This window comes from Ambystoma mexicanum, chromosome 1p (assembly GCF_040938575.1).
Source record: "Ambystoma mexicanum isolate Mex_15411 chromosome 1p, UKY_AmexF1_1, whole genome shotgun sequence".
NCBI lineage: Eukaryota > Metazoa > Chordata > Amphibia > Caudata > Ambystomatidae > Ambystoma > Ambystoma mexicanum.
The window spans coordinates 391,241,914-391,263,212 of NC_090921.1; the positions used below are offsets into that span (position 1 = coordinate 391,241,914).

The 21,299-nt window shown below is 49.2% G+C and overlaps 1 protein-coding gene across 5 annotated transcripts in view; it reads left to right on the forward strand.

Moving 5' to 3' along the window:
• Window positions 1–21,299, forward strand: part of LOC138570837 (serine/arginine repetitive matrix protein 2-like) — a 638,877-nt gene that overhangs the window by 595,783 nt on the left and 21,795 nt on the right. The gene's annotated exons all lie outside the window — the stretch shown is intronic.

Consider the following 21,299-nt stretch of genomic DNA (forward strand, 5'->3'; position numbering starts at 1 on the left):
TTCCACATACTTTTTGAACCTTTTTGGGTGTTCAATCTGTTTGCAAAGCGCACCCCTCTACCCCTATAAAAGTCCACACCCCAGAGCTGATCTTCATTGTACTTCTGGCAATTGCAGATTGACTTTTGCTACCTTTGCTGCTCTTGCTGAGATTCTCATCAACCCTGATGGCATCCATGGCTGCTGTTACATTTGCCTCAGCACCACCCCTAAACCCTCCTCCCCAAGGGCCTGCAGAGTGGAACATGCATGAGGATGTAGAGAACGAGGATGAAGTCGAGGAACTCCCTACTACCAGCACTCGCCGGGAGTCTTGGGTGTGGCGGTTGTTTACCATTCATGGTAACATACCAAAAGCACATGCGAACAAGGTCACCTGCAAACAGTGCAAAATGGTGCAGAGTCGTGGGAGAAGTGGTTCGTACAGCTTTGGTACGACTTCCATGAAGCGACACCTAACCTAACGTCGTTCCACAGTGTGGACATTCGCAATGTTGTACCTTGTGATAAACGTAGTAGGTTGAGTTCCTCTACTGCATCCTCGGTTTCCGCTCCTCTCACCACAAGAGTCTCCAGTGGGAGAGCGCATCCCTCCAGCTGCTTCACAGGCCATTCACGATGCTGTTGACCCTTACCTTTCAAGGGTCACAATATTGTGTATGTACTGCAAAGCAGTACTCTGCAGGGGGGAGAGTCTTCGAAGCGCTTTCGAGACTACGGTCTGGGAGCACCAGAAGACCTGCTACCTACCCAAGTAAGGCCCACCCTACATCTTCCTCTCTCCACCTGTCCTTTCTTATCCCTGTGGTTGGTGTCCCTTCCTTACCCTCCTTTCCCCTCCTCTCCTAGTGTTGTGTGTTAAAAAAATAATAATAATAAAAAAATATATAAAACAAAAATCCAAAAAAAGGCTCTTTTCAGAGCCGCCTTTCACAGTTTAAAAATAAAAGTGGCAAATAAACAGTGCAGGGCCCTGTGCGTTTTTTTGTAAGTCTGCGGACAGTCCTAGGACATATAAACTTTTAGGGTGCTGCCCTAGCAAAACCAATGCACTTTTCTCTGGGAGGAAGTGGTGGCTCTGAAAAGAGCCTTTTGGTGGTGTTTTTGTGTGTCTGAAAAACTTGAAATCGTCAACATCTACTGCAAAATAGATGACTCTAATTCCAAAAAAGGTCGCAATGCATTTTGTACATTTCTCAGAAAAATCTGATTGCCAGCATAAGTAAGATGGACTCCATCTCTGCAAGAAATATATGCGCTATGAAACATATTTTCATTGTGTAACCATCTCTTAGAAAGGCACAAACCGCCTTATTGACATTGCCCCTCACTTTTTCCATTTGTGGACCAAATAAAGAAGAACGCAGCCACATTTGTCTTTGCGCAATACGAGAAAAAATTACTTGGGATTTTGGAAACATGTCCATGACCTTCTCAAGTCCTTCTTTCATTGCAAATTGCAAAGAAATTCCACACACATGTCCTAAACTGTTCCCTCCACAATCAATTAGAATTATGCCTGGATGATGCTCTGTCTGTAAAGTAGCACAGAGGGGTACCAAGTTAAGCCACTTAATTCCACGCACTCCATGCCAGTGCACTTCCACATTAGGGAATCCAAGATCTGCAACTACTCCACAACGTTCTGCATGCACCTCCAACCAATGTGTCCATGAGTCTCCCAAAATCCAGATAATCTGTTTTTCGGAAACACACAGCCATAGCTATCTGTTCTTCTCTCTGGAAAAAGATGTTCTGACAATATCTCTCCTTACACAACACACCCAGTAAACTTTACTGACCAATCCCTAGCTCCGCTCATTCTCATTTGCATGCCTCTCCACCCCAGAATTCCTGAAGGTAATATGCACTGTCCGCAGACTACTGCCATGTCCGCGGACATATTGAAAATCTGAGCAGGGTGAATGTAAATTTATATAGTGAGCCCCATTTTCCCTTTGAGGTGGGCTCTGAAAAGAGTCGTGTTTTTTTTTTTAGTTTTTTTGCAGATGCCTGACAGACACCCGTTTTGTATTTTTTTGGTGTTCTTTTCTTCTTACTTTACTACTAAAATCTTCACATAACCTTCTCCAAAGCAACCCTTACATTCCAAAACAGCATGGCGTTTCCCAAAAAAGATAAGGAAATGCCATCTTCTTCAAAATAAACAGCATTACTCGAATCAATATTCTCATTATTACAGAAAAACATACCAGCTCTAAGCATGAAAGCGCACATGCCTCGGTTGATTGCACACCTAGCAATGTTTTGCAGAGGACAAAAAAACGGAACTATGCTCCCATATTGCCCTAGGTAGTAATGCAGAAAAAAATTACTTTCGCATTTGGAAGAATGTTCATTACTCCTTGAACCAACTGTTCCAAATCTGCCAACAAAGTAGGGGCACTGATGTAGCCCAAATGGAAAGCGCCATAGTGCAAAACTACCAGATGGGGACTGTTCATCCTGCGCATATCTTCACAAGCTTGTAGAATTTGCTCTACATTGCCATCAGGCACAGCACTCCACACCACCTCCACTCCTTTAACATCGAAATAGTTTGTCACATGCCTGCATTGAGCATACTGCTGTAAACAATGCGCAAATATATCTCCGAGCACCAACACCCTGACTTTTTCCACCTCTGCCATCTTCACTACACACACTCTTTCTATACAAATCTACAACGTCAACATCTGATTGGCTGATCCCTACGGTCCCCTTTCGATACTGGATTTGCTGGAAACCCCGGATGTGGCACGCCTTATCCGCGGACAGCCGCAGTGTCTGCGCAGCGCGTAACTCTTAGCCAGCCCTTCTACCCTTTCCACATCACTCTCAGTGCCATTCCCTCATTGGATACAGCTAAGCACTCACACAACCATCCACCAATCACATCCAAGACCTCTACATCTAACTCCATCATCAGAGTTCCGCACTTCAAATGTACTGTTGATCACTCTGAGTACAAGTCTCATATCATTGGAAAGCACCTACTACAAAAACTACTCTACAAGTCTCCCAGATTTCTGCTTACAGCTGCATTCATATCCACATGCATGAATACAAACTACAGGTATGCATATTTTATTCACAGTACATGTACAACTCTTATGAATCCATGTAAACAGTTATGCCACTAAACCTGCATAGCCTATACATACATGCCAACCCTCCCGATTTAGGCGTGAGAATCCCGATTTTTCATTGAAAAATCACACTATTTTTTACTATCTCCCGCCTAAATTAATGCTAATCCCAATTCAATCCTATGGGAAAAATAAATTCTCCCGATTGCTGTGGTGAAATCTCCCTCTGAGGCTCCCGATTGTTGGCATGTCTACCTATTAAATCAACATATTGAAATGTTTCCCATCTACTATAATCAACTGTCACTTCCAAACCTGTATGCTATCTACAACACAGCTTTAAAAAACCAAGTGAATTTCATGCACTTAAAATTCTACTCATTTGCAAAGCATGTTGAAATAACATATTGTAAATAAAATATAAAGGCTGCACGTAGTCAAATGAAATGCATGCATACGGTATGTTCAGATATCAAACAAGAATACTACCACAAACATAAAAATCAACGTCTACATTAACATCAGTGCTATAAACGCACAAAATTACTAATTTCTTTCTTTTACAATTGCAGTGAAGACCACTTTACTGAAAAATCAGCAGCATCTGAACTACAAACAAAATATCCGAAGAAACCTGTTCATTCCACAAAAAAAGAATAAGTACAATACTACCTTAATATTCTTACTGTTCCTCACACTGTGTGGTTCATTCATGTAATTTGCGCATAAAAGAAACTGCGATTTCTGAACCATTCGTCCCACAAATCCCCATTTATTAAACAGGGATTACAGTGAACCGACTGAGTCTGCACCTGGAGACTACAAGCGGCTTGTAGTACCTCAAGAAAACAGACAACAATTCTTGCAACTGGGCCACGAGATTCCTTAGGCTAGTCTCTTGAGTTTCAAGAAGACCAAGGAAAGGCTCTCACTCTACTTTTATTGGCCAAAGATGGGGGCTGAGGTAGATAAGTTTTGCAAGAGCTGCCACACCTGCCAAACTTCTGGTAAGGTTGGTTCCAAGAATGTGGCACCTTTTAGTGGCTCTCCCAGTAGTGAGGGTCCCATTTGAGAGGGTAGGGATTGACATTGTTGGTCCCCTTGATCCTCCAACCTCCTCAGGCAACAGGTTTATCCTTGTTGTAGTAGACCATGCTACTAGATACCCTGAGGCAATTCCTATGAGGACTGTTACAACTCAGGCTGTAGCTAAGGCCCTCCTTGGTATTTTTACCAGGGTTGGGTTTCCTAAGGAAGTAATCTCTGACAGGGGGTCAAATTTTATGTCCCACTACATGAAAGCCATGTGGAAAACCTGTGGAGTTACTTACAAGTTCTCTACCGCCTACCACCCTCAGACAAACGGATTGGTAGAAAGGTTCAACAGAACCATGAAGAGCATGATAGGTTCTTTAGAAGATCCCCTTAAAAGAAAATGGGACCTTCTACTGCCATGCCTTCTCTTTGCTTATAGAGAAGTCCCTCAGAAGGAAGTAGGTTATTCTCCCTATGAACTTCTTTATGGTCATCCAGTCAGAGGTCCATTGGCCCTGATTAAGGAGGGGTTGGAGAGTGCTCCTTCCCCCAACCAGTGCTCCTTCACTGTGATAGGTCTCCGGAGGGGAATGTCACACATGATGGCAGAAGCTAATGATAACCTGAAAGCTGGGCAAGCTTTGGTCAAGCATTGGCATAACCAAAAGGCTAACATGGTTGAGTTCACTCAAGACCAGCTAGTTCTAGTTATGATCCCAACAAGGCAGAGGGCCTTGCAAGATAAATGGATGGGACCCTTCAAGGTTGTGGGTAAACTTGGAAAGGTGAACTATCTGGTGGACTTGGGCAATCCCAAGGAGGCTCCCAGAGTCTTTCACACCAACCGAATAAAGGTGTATGTCTCCAGGCCTGAAGTAGGAGCCTTGCTTCTAGCTTCAACGGAAGGGGAAGAAGAGTGTGAAGCTCTCCCTGATCTCCTCAGAGGCTTACCCTTAGATGAAAAGATTGAAGGAGTAAATCTCTCTTCAAATCCGACACCTGAGCAACAAGAGGAGTGCAAATGTATGTTAAATCATTTTGCTTCCCTGTTCTCACTTTCACCAGGCTTGACACCTTGGGGCCAGCATGATATACTCACTGGTGACTGTCTGCCAGTCAAAAGCAGAGGATATAGAATGTCAGAAAATGTAAGGACCCACATCAAAGCGGAGGTCAAGAAGATGCTTGATCTCGGGGTAATAGAGCCCTCTACTAGTCCATGGTCTAGCCCAGTTGTGTTAGTACCAAAGGCAGGCTCCAAAGAATTCAGATTCTGCGTTGATTATAGAGCTCTTAATGCAGTCACTAAGACTGATGCCCACCATTTGCCAAGGACAGATGAGTTGGTGGATGGACTTGGTTCAGCCAAGTTCCTCAGCACATTTAACCTTACGTCAGGCTATTGGCAAATAGCCCTGACAGACCATGCCAAGGAGAAAACTGCATTTTCTACCCCAGTTGGCTTATACCAATTTAAGGTTATGCCTCTTTTGAAATGAAAAATGCACCTGCAACATTCCAAAGGATGGTAAATCAGGTTCTGGCTGGGATGGAGGACTTCTGCATGGCATACTTGGATGACCTTGCAGTATTCAGCCAGTCCTGGGAAGAGCATGTTAACCACCTAGGACATGTTTTGCAGGCTCTTGGACAGGCCAATCTAACCATAAAGGTAAGTAAATGCCAGATTGGTCAGAGTAAGGTGGTCTACCTTGGGCATGAGGTAGGAGGGGGAGAAATAAGGCCTTTGCTCAGTAATATTGAAGCTGGACAACACCTACTACTCAAACCCAGGTGGGAGCCTTCCTAGGCCTCACTGGGTATTACAGGAATTTCATAGAGAACTATGGGACCATAGCTTCTCCACTGAATGTAATCTCCTCTCCAAAATTCGCTAAGAAGGTCAAATGGAATGAGGAATGCAATCAGGCCTTAGAAAACCTGAAGAAAGCTCTTTGCCAAGCACCAGTATTGAGAGCTCCTGACTATCACCAAACTTTCATTGTGCAGACAGATGGTTCTAATATAGGTATAGGTGCAGTCCTTGGCCAACTGGATGAGAAGGGTAGGGAGCACCCCATTTGCTTCATCAGCAGAAAGCTGAAGGATCCTGAGACAAGGTGGGCAACAATTGAAAGAGAATGTTTTGCTATTGTATGAGCACTGAAGAAGTTTAGGCCATACTTGTATGGTTCTACTTTTGTCATTCAGACTGACCACGAACCCTTGAGATGGTTGATGCAAATGAAGGGGGAAAATCCAAAACTATTGAGATGGTCAATCTGCGTTCAAGGGTTTGATTTTACCATTGAGCACAGGTCAGGATGTCGCCACCAAAATGCTGATGGTCTCTCTAGGATGTATGTCATCGACTAGAGGTATGAGATTCATCCAGGAGTGGATTAAATCCTCCTGTCCCTTAGTCTGGAGGGGGGGGCGCTGTTATGGAGAATTCTCTGTTAAGACTTATTTCCCAAACCTAGTGAGTCCCCCAGCAGCTTTACTGGATTTTTGGGGTTTATTTTATTCTCCTGCTAAGAGTGAGACTCTTTTTCTCCCACTCTTAGACATGATTTGAGATATCCTTTGACTTAGTAATGTGTTTTATGGGCTATGGGGTCTTTTACTCCATAGGGTTTCATGTATTTTTGGTAAGTGTTACACAGCACCCTCAGTGCAGTAACACAGGGGTGTCATAGTCACCCCCAAACATAGACTCCATACCCTGGGACTGACTGTCTCCCAGGGCATGTAAAGTCGCCATTGACTTTACTAGTCTTAAATTGTGAACAGAACCAGTACAAACCATCCTATTGTGGAAGTATTGGTAGGGGCAATTAGATTGCCCCTGGGTCTGTTTTATGAGGGGGCACTGTGCAGTTTCTGGCTGGTGGCAGTGGTTACCACGCGAAATATTCCACCAGAATATTTCCTATGGGATTTTCCCATTCATTTTAAACGCACCACTTTTTTGGTGCAATGTTAAAGATACCGCCGGGTTATTTAATATTTATTCCCCGGTTGCGTCTTTTTGCCAGGACTCGGTTTTAAAATGGCGTTTGTGTTCGCCTCTAACTCCAACCCAAGTCGTGCCCTTTGTGCCACTTTTTGGCGGGCTTCTGCACAGAAGCCTCCAAAAGTGGTGCCACTCTGTCTGGGTCCACAGGATGTGTGGGAGGAGGGGGGTTTTAGGCAAGCTGGACTGAGTTGCCTCGACAACTCAAGTCGCACTCTTGTGTGATTGGCCCAGTGGTGAGCCGCCCGGCTCACCACTTAGCATGTTTGAGTGACAGCTAGGACTGATGAATGGGGGATTTCTGCATAAAAGCAGGGCTTTGGGGACTGGAACTTCAGAAGTCGCCACAGGACCAAAGAATCCGAAGAGGGAGAAGCTGAGCCGACCTGCAACGACACCACCACCGGTGGAGCCCTGCTGAACCGTCTCACAACTTCCCAACGACAGAGAAGATCTTCATCCCGGGAGTCTTCTTCCTCTGAACTGGTGGAGATAACCAGTTCGCCCTCTTTTTCGCCTTCCTGGATCGTCTCGTGATCTAATCACCCGTGCCAAGCACCCCGGCGGCCGGATAGCCACGCTTCACCACTACCGCGAATAAAACGGTAGTACCTTTTAACCGAGAAACTCTGCGGCTGGTTTCTTCCCTGGCAGTGCAACGACCTCCAGCTTTCCTCCACGTCGAGACCCTCTCTTCCTCTGGACGAAACACCGACGTGCACCCGCTGCCAGGAACAACTGCCCCCGCTGGAGCTTCCTCACCATTTCAGGTACTGAGTCCCGCCTGGTCTCCCTTGCAACAGACTGTTCGAGGTGTCCCGTAAATCCTTGACTTTCTATCCTGGGGTGACTTGGGACCTGCTACTAAACTTTTCCTGACTTGATCCAACCCTTTCTTGAAATATCTGCAAGACTCTTTTTAAAGTACTATTCAACTGTGTGATCTTGGATACATTCCGCCTTGCTCTCTGAGTGGGCCTGGCCTATGACTTTCTTGCTCCTCAGTAGAATCTGCCTTTTCTGACTTGCTCTGGTTCACCTAAAGTGTTGGTATTGTGTATGTTCCTAATTCTGCCTTTTTCCCCTCCCTTTTTAACTTATTGGAGTGCCATGTTAGGTTAAGCGCTCACCTCTGTCTGCAAATAAGTGGTGTTTTAACCAAGACTTGTTCAATAAGTGATCAGGGATGTATATATATTAATAGTGACTGTGATTGAACTTGCTTGCCATATTAGTGTTAGTGTATTTCATAAAGTGTGTTTTTAAATAAATAATTATATACTTTTATACCGAAGCTCTGGTCAGTGTTTGCTTGTGCTACTGTATTTGGGTACCTATCTTGTATACTCTATATACTGTCTAACTCTTCTTGAGAGAAGTCTGGCTGCTCAGCCACAGCTACCAGGTAAATCTGGGTGGTACAGACTGCTACCAGTTGGGTTTACTGCCAACACCTGTAGTCTTAAGCCTTTTGCAGTGGTCCCCAAGGGAACTGCACAGGTTTCTGCGTCCCATGCAAGAGTGGCTCAACAGCCAGTGGTGTCAGGCCAGCAGACCATTGGAAGATCTGGTAGTTGTCTCGCCAGCCCCCGTTCCCTCTCTCTGCAGTGGTGGTCAAGAGAAAACCTCTTGAAGGGGAAGACCTTCACCACCTCTGCAGTGGAAGCCACTCTCACGACACTCATCTCTCACGGGGTGCGGCGCTCACCTGCTTCGGCAGACAACCTACAGAGTGTGGTCCCCTCAAGTAGCGTCCAACCATATAAACTTACTGGAGCTATCAGCGGTGTTCAAAACATTAAAAGCATTTCAGAAGCAACTGCAAGGGAAAACCGTGCTAATCCTAACGGACAGCACTACAGCAATGTATTACCTGAACAAACAGGGGCTACCCAAGCTGTCTCAAAACATTTGGATATGGGCTCTCAAACACAAGATGTTTTTGTTGTCCCAACATGTTCCAGGGGAATTCAATCTTCTGGCAGACTTACTCAGCAGAGATTTTCCTCTGCCAGAATAATACGAATGGCGACTGCACTAAGACATTGGCCCTCATTAGGACCTTGGCGGAGGACCATGGCGCTATTAGCACCATGGTCCATGGCGCTAAGCTGCCAACTCCGCCATGGGGGTTGGCGGACTTACCGCCCCATTCCGAGGTTGGCGGGGCGGTAAGTCCCCAATCCCCATTTACCCTTCCCCATTCCCATTCCTGGCCCCATAGGGCATAATGGGAGTGGGGAAGCCGTTAATTACGCCACCGTAAATTACGGTGGCGTAATTAACAACAAGGTCCCTTAGCGCCATGGATTTTAACGCCTGCTAAAAGCAGGCGTTAAAATCACCATGGCGCTAAGGGAACTCGTACTCAGGCGGTAAGGGGCGCCATGGTTTACGCCGGCGTAAACCCCTTACCGCCTGGGTCCTAATGAGGGCCATTGTGTCCAACGTCTTTGCAGAATGGGGTTTCCGAGAGATCGACCTGTTCGCTACTCAGGAGAACGCCCAATGCTAAGACTATGCCTCCAGGTACCCCCAGAACCGATCCAAGGGGAATGGTCTCTGGATAACTTGGTCGGGGAAATTTGGCTACGCTTTAACTCCTACCCCCCCCCCTACCTCCTCCCCGACTCCCCTTCTCAACAAAATAGTGCACAAGATGCACCAGTTACCATGATACTGGTGGGCCCGCCAACCCTGGTTCGCTCACCTGATGGCAATGTCCCTCTCCCCACCAGTCAAGCTGCCCTGCCCGTACAGCATGTTGTCTCAGGGCAGGGGGAAGACCCTAAACCCATGCCCGCAAACTCTGAATTTCGCAGCTTGACTCCTGAGATCATAGAGTTTAGACACCTGCAACTTTCTCAGAGGTGCATGGACATACTCGGGCAAGCGAGAAAGTCTAATACACCTTATTGCTATGCCAGCAAATGGAAACTTTTTGTCATCTGGTGCAATTCCAAGAGCATCAATCGCACCCCTTTGTTACAGTCCACAAAGATAAGGTAGTTCTGCGCACACATCCCAGGTTTGCGCCTAAATTCATCTCGAAGTTCCATGTGAACCAATCAATCGAACTACCACTTTCTTCCAGAACCCTACTAACAGGGCCGAAAGAAGCCTTCACACATTGGACGTGCGCAGGGTAGTCATGTTTTACCTGGAAAGAACTAAACCACTTAGGAAGACTAAACAGTTCTCGTTTCAGTGGTCGCTGGCAGAGAAGGAGATCCTGTCTCTAAATCAGCTATCTCAAGGTGGATTGTCAAATGCATCACACTATGTTACACTCTTGCTAAGAGAGAACTGCCCTTCAAGCCTAGAGCACACTCTACTCGAGGCACTGGGGCATCCATAGCATTCATTGCAAATGTTCCCCTTGAGTCCATTTGAAAAAACGGCAACCTGGACTTCTGTACACACCTTTACAAAACACTATTGCCTAGACACTCATTCTAGGTCTGATTCTCAGGTGGGACAAGCAGTACTAAGACATCTTTTCTCTACTGTTCCTTCTCACAATCCACCTCCAACTCCGGTTACTGCTCGCTAGTCTATGCACTAGTCTATGCACAGCATGTGATTCAAAGCAGATGAACAAGCATCAGAAGACATGCATTACTTACCATAATAGCATTTCTGATTGTATCTGCTTAGATTCACCTGCGCCCTCCCTACCTCCCCGCTCGGGGTGGAAAGAACATAGACTCTTACTACTTCTCTCTTTATGTACTCACTCACTATAGCCTTGGGCTCCCTCATGGCAGAAAAAATACAATCGGAGGGACCTCAGCACGTGAGGGTTTTTGAGTACTACACATGTCACGATAAGTCACATGTCGGCATAGGTGTGTTGCAGACACACCTATGCCGATGTCCCCTTTCGGTCCCCGAAAGACCAGATGCAATACTCCGCGGTTACCACTGGATGTCGGACCATATGCACAGCATGTGAATCTAAGCAGATACAATCATCAAATGCTATTATGGTAAGTAATGCATGTCTTACTCCCCGTAGTGACTAACGCACTCTTAGTCCTTTTTCCTCCATATGTCCCACCATCCTCCCCCTTAATAAAACTGGTGTCATTAGGCAATGTTAATCTATTGTCGACGCGTCTGTGGGGACTGAGGTGTGGCGCCGGAGGGCGGAGTCAGAGCAGGCATGCTCCCATGGCTGCACCCACGCGCGCCTCTAAATTTAAAGGGGAAGAAGGTTTTTTCTGGTGAAAAAGGTTCTGTCTCCCGTCCCTTGGAAGGGACGCCCATGCAGTATGGATGAAAGGGGACTAGTCACTACGGTGAGTAATTTATAATTTAGCTAACACTCCATAAACACTTCATGCAATCTCAGGTCAGAAATAAAACAATCTGAGGACCTCGACGTCACAGTAGGGATAGTATTACAAACCACCAAATGTTTTCTACCCCCAAAGCAAAAAAAGTTTTCGGCCTAATCCCATTAATTTCCAATGGAGAAAAAGTCTGAATTTGGTAAAGCCGAAGCGCAAACACTACTGGGTGGATTTGCAGCAGTTGAGACAACTTGGGCACAGAGCGTTGACTTCATTTCTGGGACAGATTTGGGGTAAATCCGTCCAGTCAGTTTCAAAATATTTAACGGGGAAGGTGTGCCTTAGCTACATCTCCCATGATGCTTTGCAGCAGAGAAGCTTTTCAGAAATGAAAATACGCCAATTAAAAAAAGTTTGCTCGGTGCAAGTGATTACCAGGAGAATGCGAAAACAAAGTGCTCATAAAGCTATTTGGAGGAGGAAAAAGGATGCAGTTTCATGAAGCTCAAGGTAGGGAAGGGGAAAGAGGATACCATGTGACATTGAAGATTTGGGGGTGGTCTGGGGTGCCAGTTAGTTTGAACCTTTTGGGATTATCGGGGGAATCTAGCGCGATTCACGCTGCTACAATGGAAGACCTGCTCGGAAAAGATATTGCATCGCACGAACCAAGAGTGAAAGCGGGGTAGTGGGAGAGGTCCTGGGAGGGAAATTCCTACCTCAGTCTTAGCTTGAAGTTTATTTAATGAGCTAAACCAATGCTGCTTTGTAGACAATATTGCTTGTCTTTCCTGTAACTCTAACTCTGGAGCAAGCCACATGAAGCTGGCCATTGGAAAAGCATGAATCCTGTAAAAATCGATTCCAGCTACTTTGAGTTGGAGCGCCGAGCAACATAATTGGTTTCTCAATCTACAGCCGTACATGTATCGCTATAGCATGTAAGCTTCCTACAGTTGAGATGGCATACCTTCATCAACTTCTGTGGGAAATGAAGTTTCTGTAATTATCATGAGAGATTTGCCACGATGTGACGGACAACGTCATTGCGGACACTATTGAAGAAACATGCACTGTTTCCTGTCAACCGCATTACTACATGTTAGGAGGATTCTCATATATATATATATATATATATATATATATATATATATATATATATATATATATATATATATATATATATATTTCTGAAGCTTGTGGAATCTGCTTAGATCACATGCTGTGCATAGGCCGACATCTAGTGGAAGCTGCGGAGTATAACAGTTTGTTTTTCGAAACTCGAAAATGGGCGTCGACACAGGGCGTGCCAGTAATACTATCCCTAGATTGACGTCCCCTGTACCCATGATCCCTCACGCGTCTAGGACCCTCAGATTGTTTTTTTCCGCCCTACTGGTCGGAAGCATTTCACGGAGTTCCTGGCACTAAGCCATAATTTTGCACAATAGTGATAATTTTACCCCTTCTCCACCCCAACGTCGAGATACCGAATTTCTACACTCGACGCCGGATCGGAGAGGATTTCGACCGTCGACTGCACGACGACTTTGGGCCTTGAGGCTTCCGTCTCGGCCCGGGCCTGGGCTGCTGGCCAAGGCCCTGCAAGTAGGGAGAGTGGGGGGTGGTCATACTCTACACTCTTGTAATATATAGACACACTTATATATTCCTACACTTAACAGCCCGCTGCCACAAGGTGCGTATGGAGGGTACCCCTTTCCAATTCTGCCCCAAGTGCAATCGCAAATACCCTTGGGTCGACAGGCATGCCACGTGCAACCTCTGCTTGCCGAGGGACCACCCCGAGGCAAATTGCAGAGCCTGTAGTAGGGTTAAGCCTAAAACACTTAAGGACCGTTCAATCAAGCGTTGGGCCCACCACGCCAGGCGTCAAGAGGCCATGGCAGCGGAGGGCACCTTCAGCGACGGCAGCGACGCCGTACTTTCGGACGGCGAGGGCTTTATGGTGTCGAAAGACAGCCGAGCACAAATCCCCGACCTCGGAAGGTAGGTCGGCAGGCAGGCTATGGGGAACACCCCCGGCGACACGAGCGCTTCCCATGACACCTTCACAAAACACACAAAGTCCAACCGAGTTCTCGGAAAGAGGCACGTAGAGAACGGTCCGAATCAGTGTGTCCTGGGCGCTCTCGATCTAGATCGCCATACGACGCCAGGCAAGCATCCACTATTGCCAAGAGTGCCTCGCTCCCTAAGGTCACGGAAGCTCGATCGTCTGGAGACGAAGCCGACTCCCGCCCTCAGGCCGCACTCCAAGAGTCGGCGCCTGCAGACCGAATTACTACAGGTCCTGAAACCCTACCTCCACGCTCGAAGGATAGGGTCAAGACCCCTGAACCTCGACGCCAGGCGTCGAAAAGCTCAGAGGGCCCTAAAACACACGGGAAACACTCCTCCAGTCACGGGGAGGGAGGGAAACAGCAAAGAAAGCAGTCTCTACCCACTTCCAAGCCCGTAGAACACTCCACTCCTCAAAAACAGAAAGACAAGTCCACGTCTTCTAATAACACCAAAACCCCTGCACAGGCTACCAAGTCTAGTCAGGATAAATTTGGTGAACTACCAGAAAGGGTCATTCCCAGTTCCAGAGAATGGACCAGTGTTGACATAGATAGGGTAATGTCAAGGATGTAATGTTTGGCAGATTTTTATGCAAAAAACCCAGAACACTTTCTTGCTTATACTCCCGACGGGTCAGCACCCTCTGGCTCTAAGGATCCTATACCTCAAAGTGCAATGTCCCACCTTGAGACACCAACAGGGTCTTCAGACCCCTTCTACGTCCAGCCCTACTCTCATTACCAGGGAGATACATCCTTTGTTGAGGATCCAGATTTGGGCATGGTGGAGGAACAAACTGGGACAGGCTACTATGGGGATGACAGGCTACTATGGGGATGATGATGAGGAGGAGGAAGACCCCTACAGGGGAGACTCCCCAGAAGAAAGAGAGGCCCCCATTACTGACTCCCCTGTCGACAACCAGCCACTCCTGAATGAAGTGCTGGCTCGAGCAGCCGAACATTTCCACATCGACACCCAGGGTGCCCAGGAGGAAAGAGATTTCGCAGAAGTTAGTGGGGGAGAGGAGGCCTGTTGCTCAGGCCATCCCTATCCTAAAATATATTCAAAGAAGAATAGACCCGTCACTCCTCAATCATAACCTCACCAGAGCAGTGAAACCTAGGATTGAAAAACTTTTCAAGGCGGCCCAATCAGACCCACTATATATAAGAGGGCATCTGAAGCCGGACTCTCTGGTTGTTACTAACACCCGTAAGAGGGCTGGAACACCCTTTTTTTTTTTTTTTTTTTAAATGTGTTTTATTTTATAACGACCACACAGTGCAACAGAACATAAATAGAACACAGCAAGCCACAACAAAGGCCAAACAGCAGATATGAAAAAGAAAAGAAAGAAAAAACAGAACAGAATTAACTTAACAATCCCCTTCCCTCCCCCCTATGAGCCTGTAGGGTGTCCACCATCATTGTCCGTTCCGTGTGGTGGGGTTCCGTCGCTCTCAGATCCAGCCGAGGTCGACCCCGTACTAAACAGTTCAGCCAATAGCACCTTCCATGCCGTGAGGGAGCTCACCTCTTCCTCCCCTCCTGCTGGCCTCCCACCATGCTGTCGTCTCGGCGGCAGCCCATTTCTGGAGGTCACGCCACCATACCTCCACCCGTGGCCTCTGACAATTCTTCCATCCCATGGCTATTCTGCGTTTGGCAAGTACATAAGCCAAATCTTTAAGCTTCTCCACGTGCCGAAGCTTGCGTGCCCTGGGGTACCCTCCAAGCAAACAGGCCCAGGCCGAATCTATCTTAAGTACAATGCCCCTCCCTGCCAGCTTCTGCGCCACTTCACTCCAGTAGGTTGCAATCACAGGGCAGGCCCAGAACATGTGAATCATATCAGCGTTCTCTGTGTTACACTTGGGACACGCCTGGCGCCCAGTGTCTCGAAATCTGGAAATTCTCAGGGGGGTCATGTATGCCCTATGCGTGATATATAGTTGTATCTGTTTAAACCTGGCATTCCTCGATAACTTTTTGTGGTACCCCAGGGCGCGCTCCCACTGCCCATCCGCCATCGGGGCCCCCATCTCTGTTTCCCATTCCAACCTCAGGTACCCCAAATCCTTCCCAACCTTTGCCATCAGCATCTCGTACAGCCTGGAGACCTCATGCCCGCCCTCGGATGCGTCATACATAATCTCCAGCGTCGCATCCGGCTCGTCAGCCAATACGGTCTCGGGCCAAGTGCTCCGGACCTCCCTGACCACTCTGTGGAACGTCATGTATTGCCCCGTATGCAGCCCCGCCCCCGCCTCTAGATCTGCGAACTCCGCCAAGGCCCCATCCTGCCAAATGTCACCCAAAGTGACCAGCCCCACTGACTCCCAGTATGTTCGCAGGATGGCCCTAAGCTGTCCGTCTTCCCCTGCCAAGGCCACCAGCGGCAGCTGCGGCATGCACGGCAGGGGATCCCCCATCATCCGGCAGGCTCTTCGCCACATGTTCCTGCCCAACGCTAGCATCTTAGGACGCCCCCTCATCCATGTGCTGGATACCCAAATAATCTCTCGCAGGTAGAAGGGGGAGCAGTCCTTTCCCAACAGTCTGTGTTCCGGGGTTTCGTCGTCCGAAAGCCACTTGGCCACGTACTGCAGCTGCGCTGCCACGTAGTAGGCCTCAAAGTTCGGCAGCCTCACGCCGCCTTTCTCATAAGCATTTTGCAATTTCCACAATGCGACCCTGTTACGCGTGCCCTGCCATAAGAAATCTCTACATACCCTATGTAGTCTAGCAAAAAACCCCTTGGGTATCATGTATGGAATGTTATTGAAATAATGCAGCAGCCTAGGTAGCACGACCATCTTAAGCATAGCACCCCGGCCCATCATCGCTAAGGGTAGTTTCTCCCAAAACCTCATGCACTTCTCAATCCTCCCCACTGCCAATTCAGTATTGTGCCTGTGTTCCTCCCCGGTCGTGTGGTATACGTCTATGCCAAGGTACCGAAAGGTGCTTGTCGCCCATGGGATCCGCAATACTGGCAACCTCTCAGCCGGTATCCCCACATAGCCGCCCAGCGGGAACAGAGTGGATTTACGAGGGTTGACCGCTATGCCAGAAAGCCAAGCAAACCTCTCCATCACCTCCAAGACATATTGCAAGTTCTCTTCAGGGTATTGGAGGTACAACAGCATATCGTCGGCATACAGGGATATCAGATGGCTCTCCCCCCCCCCACCTCTATGCCCACCGGGTCATACTGTTGCCGGAGGTAAATTGCCAAGGGCTCAAGGGCCAGGATGTACAACATTGAAGACCAAGGACATCCCTGCCTGGTGCCTCTACCTAACTGCCACCTGTCCAACACTACTGCCCCCGTACGAACTCTGGCTAGAGGCGCGCTGTATAATAATTCGGCCCACCTCCTGTACCCTGGCCCCATTCCGAAGTGATCCAGTGCCGCCAACAGCCACGGCCAACGAACAGAGTCGAACGCCTTGACCGCATCCAGCGCCACTATCGCCATTTCGCCGTCTTTGCTACATCCCCATTCGACCACTCTGTGTAGGCGTCTATGGTTGTGGGTAATGTTCCTGTCCGGGACATAGCCCGTCTGGTCAGGGTGAATCAGCTTGCCTATCACTCTCCTCATTCTAGCCGCCAAGACAGCTGTTAGGATCTTGCTGTCCTGGTTCAGCATCGACAAGGGTCGATAGGAGCCGCAACCGTGTCCCGGTGTATTGTGCTTGGGGAGTGGCACTATGACCGCTTCCCTGAGTGATTCTGGTAGCTGTCCCAGCTCAAACGCCTCATTAAACATGTCCAGCATGGGTGGGAGTACCTCCTCCCCATACGCCTTATAAAACTCACTGGGGAACCCGTCCGCCCCCGGGGCCTTGCAAGTGGGCAGCTGTCGCACTATCTCTCTGAGCTCTTCCAGAGTGATCGGAGCATCCATCTCCTCTCGCTCTTCATCGCTGATTCTGGGCAGGCCTATATCCCCGAGTACTTCATCTATCTCCTCTCGGCTCCCCCCTTCCCGATCTTCATACAATGTTTGGTAGTATTCTGCGAATGCCCCATTTACCCCTTCTTGCGTATCGATCTCCGCACCCCCTTCGGTGATGACCGATCGGATCGGAGCCCTAGGGGTTTCGCTCTTATATAGCCAAGCGAGGAGCCTGCCTGTCTTGTCCCCACCCGCATGCAACCTCTCAATGTACTTCGTATAATTCAGGTTACAAAGTCTGTCCCAATGCCCAGAGCACCGCTGCTGCAGCTCAGTAACTACTTCCATATCAGTCCCACCCTTCTCCAATTCTTTTTCCAGCTCGATCTCGGCCTCTCGCAGGTCGGTCAGGATTCCGCCCATTAATCCCTTGGACTTCGCGATAGCAACTCCCCTCATCACCACCTTAAAAGCCTCCCACAAAGTACCAGCCGACTTGACACTCCCTGTGTTCGACTCAAAGTACGCGACTATCTCCTCCCTCATGTCCTCCTTGAATACCGGATCCCGTAGCGCGTCCGCCCGAAGGCGCCATGTTGGAATCCGTGCACGTGGGGGACGCAGCCGCCATTGCATGATTAGGGGCGAGTGGTCCGAGAGGACCCTCGCCCTGTAGTCAATCTGTTCACACTCCGTAAGAATGTCTGGAGTGGCAAAAAAGTAGTCGAGCCTCGTGTGCAGTTGGTGCGGAGCCGAATAGTGCGAATACTGCCTCCCACCCGGGTGTCTCGCTCTCCACACGTCTACCAGGCCTAGATCCGTTAGCAGCGACTGCAATACCTTGGCCGCTGGGCTGGGCCTAAGCATTTTGTCATCCGACCTGTCCTCCCTGGGGTTAAGCACACAATTAAAGTCTCCACCCCAGATTACTGTGCTCCCCATCCCTTCACCGAGTCTCGCGCACAGTGTCTTAAAGTAAGTCGCTGTGTCCTGGTTGGGCGCATATCTGTTTATGATACAGACAACTCTACCTTCCACAATCCCCCGAACCATGGCCAGCCGCCCGTCCGACTCCACAACCTCCCCCAAGAGCTTGAACGGGACATGTGGTGCAACCCAAACCAGCACACCCCTGGCATACGCAGAGAATGTGGATCCAACCACTGTCCCCCTCCATTTTCTCCGCACCATTTCAAGTTTATCCCGTGTCAAATGCGTCTCCTGTAACAAGGCCACGTCTATCCTCTGCCTCTTCAAATACAACATGACCTTATTACGCTTCAGGTAGCTATTCAACCCTCTAACATTCCATGTCAATACCTTAAGGTCTCCCATGATTTATCCGTAGCTCCCACTTCCCCCCTCTGGTCTGATCGCCTCCCCCCAGTCCCGATTACTTCCCTTCTCAGTTTCTTCCCCAGGCTCACATAACAACTAACACCCCTAACCCAACCAACTGCCCAGCTCCATCCCTGGATCTCAGGCATCCCCGTGTCCGGTTCTCTCCGGAAGCCCGTGTAGAGAACCCGACACAGTGACTAATCTAAACACACACTGGGGTACGAAAAAAACGGCCCTCGGATGCCCCCTACACATCTATATCCGCGCTCGCGGACCATGTTCGAAACAGTTAAAAAGTGCATCCCCATCACAAAGTGGCAAAGACTATATTCCAGTCCAAATGTTCAAAGTCAGCCGGGCCCACTGTTTCACTTAACTCTCCCTGCTCCGTCCGCCATCTGCTCATCGGGCTCCTGAGGGCAGTTCTGCGCATCGAGCCATGGCCTCCTCAGGGGTGTCGAAAAACAGCGTCTTAGCCTTGAAGAAGACCTTAAGTTTGGCTGGGTAGAGTAACATATACTTGTAACCGGCCGTCCGCAGGCGCCTTTTGACCGCCCCAAAGTTCATCCGACTGCGCTGCACTTGTAGAGTGTAGTCGGGGTAAGCAGTGATGGTTGCCTCCCCTCGCCGTATGGTGCCCCCTTTACGAAAATGTTCCAGAATCTTCTCCCGGTCTTTGTAGTTGAGGATCTTGGCGATCACGGGCCTGGGCGGATTACCCGGCGGTGGCCTTCTGATCAGGGCCCTATGTGCCCTCTCCACTGCAAATCCCTGCGTTAGGGCACCTCCGGTGATCTCCTGCAGCAGCAAGGTCTCAATAAAATCTGTGGGATTCTGGCCCTCCGCTCCCTCCAGTAGGCCCACAATCCGGATGTTGTTTCTGCGGGCCCGACCTTCTGCCTCTTCAGCCCTGCTTTCCAGGTTGCCTACCCTCTGCACCAGGGCATGGATCTCTCGTTTGTGCGCGGTGCATTCCGCCACAGTCGGGCCCATCTCCTTCTCCAGGGTCTCTGTGCGCTCGGCCAGGGTTCGCACATCTTGCTTCAGGAGGTTCACGTCCTCCTGTACCGCCCCGACCTGTAGTTCCATCGCAGTTTTCAGTTCGGCCACCGCAAGTTGGAGTTTGGTCTCCCATGTCGCCTTCAGATCTGCGATCGCTGCCAGGACCTCCTGGTTCGTTCCTCCTGCGGCCATCTCCTTGGGCTGGGCCTTCTCTTTGCTCCTGGTCCCCTCGGTGCCAGGCGACGTCTTGGCAAATTCGTCGAGCGTGGGCTGTTTATTCTTCGCCCTCAGGAGCTTGCTCGACATATCTTCGATCAGGAGCGTCCCTTCGATCTCGCTTAGGCCCCAGGCCTGGGGGCACTATGTCCCCCCGTCGCCACACAGTTTCGGCTACCTCCAGTCAGGCTTGCTCTCGCTGGATCGCGCTGAACGTGAACTGAGAGAATCGCCTCCAGAATCCCGGTCCCCGATCCTTTGTCCCAGCATCAAGCGACGGCAGCCATTTTGTCTGCCGGCGAAGCTCCGGCACCAAAACTTCTCGCGGCTCCTGAGTACACAAGCGCTGCACAATCCCGTGTGAAAATGCATCCACATGTGCAGCCGAGCTTCGCATTTACAGTCATCACCGTCTATGCCACATCGTAGCGGCCGTTGCGCGGATTCAGCCGGATAATGTTCGGATCAGCGGGAGCTCCCGTTCAGGCACGTCCTTTCACATGGCGTCCAAGCCACGCCCCCCGGGCTGGAACACCCTTATCGTCCAAGGCTCCTCCCGACAAGGAGAGCAAAAGACTCTACGGGTTAGGCAGGAAAGTGGCCTCCACTTCCGCCTACCAGCCAACTCCACCACCCTGTTGGCCAGCTACAACTGCCATCAGTGGGAAGAGGTCGCGGCACTCATAGACTCCGCACCAGAACCCTTAAATAGCCAATTGGCACGAGTTTCAGCAGAGGGGAAGAGCCGTGTCCGGTTGCATTTTAAAGGCAACCTTTGATGCCGCGGATAACGCAGGCAGATTAATAGCAGAAGGAACTGTTATTAAGAGACACGCTTGGCTACGCCAGTCTGGTTTCAAGGCTGAAACACAAGCGTCACTATTGGACAAACCGGTGTAGCCGGATCTGTTTGGTAAGGCGGTCGAGGACGCAATAAAGAATGCTAAGGACGAGTATGAAACACTCAAATCCCTAGGCCAGCTAACCACTAAACCCCCTAATCAGAGAGGGAATGGCAATTTTCGTCGCCCACGCGGCCAAAATTCCCAAAGAGGTTCTAACTATTCCCAAGGGCAGGGTACACAGTGGAACAGTAATAACCAGCAGTCTACCCAGGGTTACGGCAGGGGGAATAAGCGAGGACGTGGTCGAGGTAGAGGCAGCCCCAATAAAGGAGGCGGCACGCCTCCACCGAAACAGTGACGCTCCGTTCAGGGTCCCTTCTCACGCAACCCCAGTAGGGGGACGCCTTTCCAACTTCACCCAAGCTTGGGAAGAGATCACATCAGACAGATGGGTGCTGTCAACAGTAT